This window comes from Sturnus vulgaris, chromosome 2, assembly GCF_052056855.1.
Source record: "Sturnus vulgaris isolate bStuVul1 chromosome 2, bStuVul1.hap1, whole genome shotgun sequence".
Taxonomy (NCBI): domain Eukaryota; kingdom Metazoa; phylum Chordata; class Aves; order Passeriformes; family Sturnidae; genus Sturnus; species Sturnus vulgaris.
In genome coordinates this window covers 44,160,480-44,166,857 of record NC_142244.1, presented here as the reverse complement: position 1 = coordinate 44,166,857, position 6,378 = coordinate 44,160,480, and the positions used below count along the sequence as shown (strand labels likewise).

Sequence of the window (6,378 nt, the reverse complement as noted above, 5' to 3'; positions counted from 1 at the left end):
AACAGAATGAGGACCCCTGCCTAGAAGGGCATTTTGTTGACTCGGTGCAGCCATTCCCACGTTCTGGAGTAAGCCCATCTTTATGCCTAAAATGACTTTTATGGTATATATTTGCCAAAGTTGCAGCAGAGGTCTAATCTGAAAAATCAAAGTATGAGCTGCACTTTGCAGTCAGAGTACACTGCTGCAGAAGAATGAAGTCACACAAGACCTCTACTTCATCTCTCTTCCTTGACAGTGAAGATTCTTTTTCTCTTCTGTCATTTCCTATCTTGTTTTAAAGATTTTCTTTCTGCTGTGGTTGTTGTGTTGCTGCTTGTTTTTACTTCCTCACCTCCAGCATAGAGCAGAGCATCCAATAGTCTCTTGAATAAAAATACAAATGTTAATACCATACTTAAAATATAGAATTTTTTTACATAAATTAGCCATAATGTATATAATGTACAAGGAAAGAAAAAAGAAGGAGGAAAAAGCCTACAGAATTAAGCAAATATCAGTAATTTCTTCTTCTCTTAAAATCATGAACATACCAACTGAATAAAAATCAGACCAAGCAGAGAGGTTGATATCAGATGAGTTTCATGAAAGGAAGGAAATATGTAGTTATCCTAAATTTACAAAACCACTTTAAATCGTCTTATGAAGCCATGATCTATTTTATTCAAATTGGATCCTATTTTCATCTCATTTAAAATTCAACAATTCAGAAAAATCAAACATATTTTGTCTGTCAGTGAATAGGGTGGAGATAACAAAGAGAATGAGACAGCACTCATATGGAGATGAGGGATAGAAAACTAAGTAAACCAAGTTTGCTGAGAAAGGATTTGACACTATATATGTGGTTTCTTGCTTAAAAAGCAGTAACATCGCTGTGACAAAGCCATTATTATAACCCAAAAGTAGTTTTTCAGTCAAATAGAATGGCTGAAGCTGGGAGGCACCTCAGGAGATTGCCTAGTTCAATCACCTCTCTCAGAACAGGCTCTGCTAGAGAAGGTTGCTCAGGGCCATGAGCAGCTGGGTTTTGAATAGCTCCAAGCAGAGTCTTTAGAGACTCTCTAGGCAATCCATTTCAGTATCTGACCACCCTCACAGTGAATTTCTCTTTTCTTATCTTTAATGGTATTTCATGTATTTCAATTTGTGTCCATTACCTCTTGCACTGATCACCACGGGGAAGAGTCTGGCTCTGCTTTCCCTACTCCTGGCATTAGGTATTTGTATCCTTTGCTAAGATCCCCCGGAGTCACTGCCTGCCCAGGCTGAACAGACCCATCCCTGTCTCTCCTTGTATGACAGATGCTTCAAGCCCTTAACGACCTTCATGGCCCTTCACTACACTCACTCCAGTATGTTCACATCTCTTCTTCCAGCTCTGGCACAGTGCTCCAGGTGTGTCTCACCTGAATGGATGGGAAGGATTCCCTCCCTTGAGCTGCTGGCCACGCTCTGCCTGGTGCAGCCCAGGAGGCTGGTGCCCTTCTTTGCCTTAAGGACTTTTCTCTGGCTCATGGGCGACTTGTTCCCTGCCTGGACCCTCAAAGCCTGCAATGCAAAGCTGCTTTCCAGCCAGCTGGCCCCGGCTGGAGGCTCCCCCTGTGCGAGTCTCCCTTTCTGGATGTGATAAGCAGGGATGCTGCTGATCCCTCCTCGGTGCAGCTGAGGCTGAAGGTCATGAGGCTGCAGGTCTCAGAGGGGACCCAGCCACCCTGTCCCTCTTCACCCTGAGGCTGTGCAGGCTTCTGGCCTCCTCCTGCTGGGAGAGTTTTGGGGTGGTCACATCCTCTTTCCCAGCAGCAGCAGCATCAGGCACCCTGGTGTTCCTCAAAGGGTTCCCAGGAGAGCCCTGACAGGCGCAGGAGAAGTTCCCAGAAGAAGACAGGATCACAAAGCATGGCCAGAAACTGCTGCCTGGACTGTGGTGTCTTCCAGCTGTGCTGTGCTGTGGGGCTCTGTGGGACTGGAGAGAAGCAGCTGCTCTTGTGCAATGTTTTTTAGGAAAAAAAAAGAAAAAAAGAAAAAAAAATACGTGCATCAAGGAAAGCTAAACACAAAAACACAAACAGAGGAAGACAAATTATTCTTCTGTGGATAATAATATACACTTCTAAAAATACTTCTAGAGGTCTTATCAGTCCTTGAAATTTCTGAGAATGTTTGGGAATATTGATATATGAGTGATTATTGTGTTAAGGGCCTCTGAACACTTCTCTTTGGAAAGGAGAGATCAGATTAAGTCCCGTGGTTCCAGGAACTGTCAGTTCTCATAGTTGCTGCAAGTAAATTCTTAATGGAGTGTTGTGGTAAAGCTGAAATGCTTTATTCTTCCTTTATCATGTTGATTTTTATAGTAAAATTTATCATGGAAAGCTTTAGTGAGAAGAGTATTTTTGATTTATTGAAATGAAAATACAGATAACACCCAATAATTCTGAAGTGAATTTTTCTAGAAGTTTCACCTCATGGGAAGTTTTGACATTTTTGTTCAATTTCCATCAAAAGGAAATGTTGAAGAACTAAACAGTCATGCAGAACAGAAATTCCAGAATTTGGGCACTGGAACATTCTTTGAGATAAAGGCTGTGTTGTTTTGTTTCTCTTCTGCCTATCCTATTAATTTCATATCTCTTACCAAGTGACATTTTAGCTGTGAAATCCGTGCTGGGCAAGTAGATTTCAGCGTGTGCTCTAAAGAGCTTCACGTGGGAATAAAACCTCTGTGTTTGCAGAGCTGCTTGCATGGATCTAACATTTCTGGTTGCATCTTTCATGCTTGCTGAGTTTGAGCAGCACCATTTTATAAAGGTCCAGATTTTCCCTGCAGTCTCTTACAAAGACTGAATTGCTTTGGGAAACAGGAGGAGTGCTGTAATTGAGAAATTAGCAGTTTAAATGCTTTTATGTTTAACATACTTAGTGTCTTCTCCTTACTGGAGAATAGTTAATCATAGTGAACCTGTTTTCTGTTGGTCTTGACAAGGAAACAATCAAAAACTTGGAGCAAACAGAACTATGGTCCAAAGACATGTGGTATTACATTCTACAAATTGATGGTAGCTAGAGAATATGGACAGAACTGATTGGTCAGGCAGAGGGCTCAGTTTGGTTTTCTGCTTCTCATAAAATAATTTTTGATCTTTTTTTTTTTTTTTTTCAGTAGCTATCTTTAAAAGATTCTATCTTGGAAAGTATAAAATTTTCATTTGAAAATATATTCCTATTTGAAGATTTTAGGATTAAAAACCCCAAGAACATACTGTCAGTAGCATTTATTCCTGCTTTAGTGTGACAGGCCCATGAAAGTAAAATTAGTTTTGAGGAATATAACAATAATTACCTGGATCTAAATCCTGAGGTGAAGGACTAGACAAATAAAGAGGAAGACTTTCTCAGCAATGTGTTCATCTCTTCCTAATTATTGCACCTTGGAAGTCTCATTCCAATAGATAGGTGTGGGCATGAAGGTTGTTCCATCTCCTTGGTTCTTCCTCTATCAAGCATCTCATACGACTGCTTTTAAGTGCAGCCTTCAAATAAACAGCCCCATCCTCAAAAGCTGTAATTTCAAATGCATCCTCCTACCCTGCAAGAAAAAGTTGGTGTGAAGGTAGGAAGGAACTAATTTTTAGTACTAGGAATTTTCTTTCTGTGTTTTCCCTGAAGAGGTTCTCTATGGGAATAAATAAGTTATTATAGAAAACTAATACTGTTATTATGAAAAATGAAATGAAAACAATATCTTTTTGTTTGTAGAAAAAAATTACTTAAAGCAATAAAAAAAATAAATCATACCTGAGCCTTTCTCATAAAATTCAAATACAGTAAGATTTGATATTAACTGAGAATTATTTATGCCATAGGATTGAGCTCGGGATTAATAAATCCATCATATGCTGGAATGAGGGCCTTGTTTCATCTTTTTAGCAGCATGCTCAGTTATTTTCCAATTGAGATCATTGAAATGTGATCTTACCTTGAATAAAAACAAACTCTGGGTTCCTCCCCCTAGTATGAGACTCTTTGTAACACAGTTTTATTTGCATGTCATGACATTCTGTTTCAGACATGCCTTTTCTCTGTGAATAACAACAACTTTTTAAGGGACATCTCTAAGAGACAACTACTGTGGGTCAAGGTCACTGGAATCATATCTCCCCAGGAGACACATTTTGAGCATCTGTCACTGAGAGTCTCACAGATGTTAAGTTTATTATGCATCCCTCATTTCTGGCACTATCATTTGTTTCTCTACAACCACTGCAATAAAGAATTCCATTACCATTTCCAACAGTAGTCAGAAAGTTAAGCCAGATAGTTAATCAGTGGAAAAGTCATCACCAGGTCATCCTATGATTCAGTTCATGCCCAAAGCAAAATTATCACTACATTGTTTCCCCCTATACCGTTTCTATTTTGTGGCTGAGCCCTGAATTTTGCTTTTCAGGTCTCCCTTCTCCTCAGCCACTGCCTTGGGGGGTATCTGAAAACTCTTTTTGCAATGGTTGCCCTCTCTGTCCCATGGATACCGCAGTCCCCACCCAGGAATATCACCTGTCTAAGTTTGTGAATGCAAATTTAAATCCTATCTTAGTTGGTAGGAGGGCTGAAACAAAAGCCAGGGGAGCTAAATTTGCTCTTAGCTTTGAAAAAAAGTTGAAATAAATGAGAATCTTACTGTATTTTAATAGAATCTGAAAACTAGTGCACATATTTGTCCTTTTACAAAATTAAGCACTTAAAATACACAAAATTTCAGAGCAAAGCCTTACTAATTCGGAAATACAGGAGTTAAAACCTCTGGCAGACTTTAAAACATTTCATCACCATTCAGAAGAAGATGCCAAAACCTCAAGATAACTCACAGGAATACTCCAGTGCTGAAAGACACCGAGCATCTTCTTTGCTGCTGCCAAGCCGAGCATCTTTCACTATAAAGTATGACAGTGAAATGACCTTTAAGAGGCTGTGTCTGGTGAACTGAGATCAAGAGTGACATCAGTCCTGAAACAGCTGCACGATGGGTGATGGCTGATTTTTTTTTCAAGTAATTTGATTCTTCCATTAAGAACCTGACTTTCAAAAGAGTTCATAGCTCAGTAGCACCATCTGCAGCTCCCAAGGCTAAGGCTACGCTTGAGAAAACACCTCCCTATGGACAATTTCCCCCAAAGTTGTGGAAAAACTCCCCAGTACTGCACCCATGTGAATTGGTGAACACCACAGCACTAACCTGGTGGAGAACTAGCTGATATCTTTGACCTTCTCGTTGCTTGCCTGTAAATCTCTTATCCAGCACTGCCCTGAACCATACATAGAAAAATTAAAATTTTGCTTAATATGGTTTGGCTTCTGAAGAGGTTCTAGAAGTGGGAAAGCAATTATGCAGCTTAAACCTGAAGTACATTAATAGATTTATATGAGGAAGTTTTCAGAGTGGTTTTGCTCTGTGCCTATATTAATCCAAGGCTATTAATAGGGTAGAAATGTTTTGGTAAGTCTCATGAACTTTCACATCAAACTGAGACAGAAACTTTTTTAAGTCTTGAAGAAACTCTTGTGTACTTTTCTGTGACTTGCTCTGCTTACCTCTGCTCTTCTTTATTAGAAGAAAACAGGAAAGGGAATGGTCAAAATGAAATTTGAGGATCTGTTCTCACGGTGATCCTGACCTGAGTGACAGCCAGAGTCATCCAAAATTGCCTGAGTACTTAGCTTTGCTTTATAGAAGAAAGGATCAAGCATGTTCCCAATTAGGGCTGGTAACCACAATAATTAATCCAACAAATATAGCTCATTTTAACTGGCAACACTAAAAATACATTTGGAGAGATGTGTTAATTGTTTGAGAGCCAGTGAATACTCTACTCAGAAATAATATGTGAGAGATAACTAGCTAGAAATATCTGAAATATCAGGGGTTTGACTTATACCAGGGATTCACTGTTTATGACTACAGGTATTACTTCAAGGATTCAGCATACGTAAAAACTATGGTCATTATGTTAAGTACTGAAGAGAATTAAAACAATGTTACTCCAAAGGAGGTATGACTGCGTACAGTGAAGGTTCTCAAGCAGCTTTTGTAGACTTCAAACATTTTTCTTCTTTGTACCATCATGATACCAACTTATGCTTAAAACCCTGCTTGTTCTCACAAGCATATACGTTAACATACATGAACACATGCACACGATTTTATGGAGGAACAGTTATACAGTGTTTGTTTCCATTGGTTTACTACATGAGGAATGGTTAATGTTCTGTTTCAAAACACTCCCAGAACACCTCTCCCACCAATACATTTGATTATGCATCATAATTAAGATTAATAAATTTACTAATTCAAGACATCAATTTTTATCATTGTGAAGC

General features: G+C 39.1%; 1 long non-coding RNA gene across 1 annotated transcript; it reads right to left on the bottom strand.

Annotated features, from left to right (window-relative positions):
• Positions 1-454: 454 nt before the first annotated feature.
• Positions 455-5,982, bottom strand: LOC148224752 (uncharacterized). Its single transcript, XR_015801947.1, has 3 exons — positions 4,869-5,982; positions 3,344-3,589; positions 455-1,980 (listed from the first exon to the last, which is right to left on the bottom strand). It is a non-coding gene; the product is annotated as an uncharacterized LOC148224752 (long non-coding RNA).
• Positions 5,983-6,378: the final 396 nt, after the last annotated feature.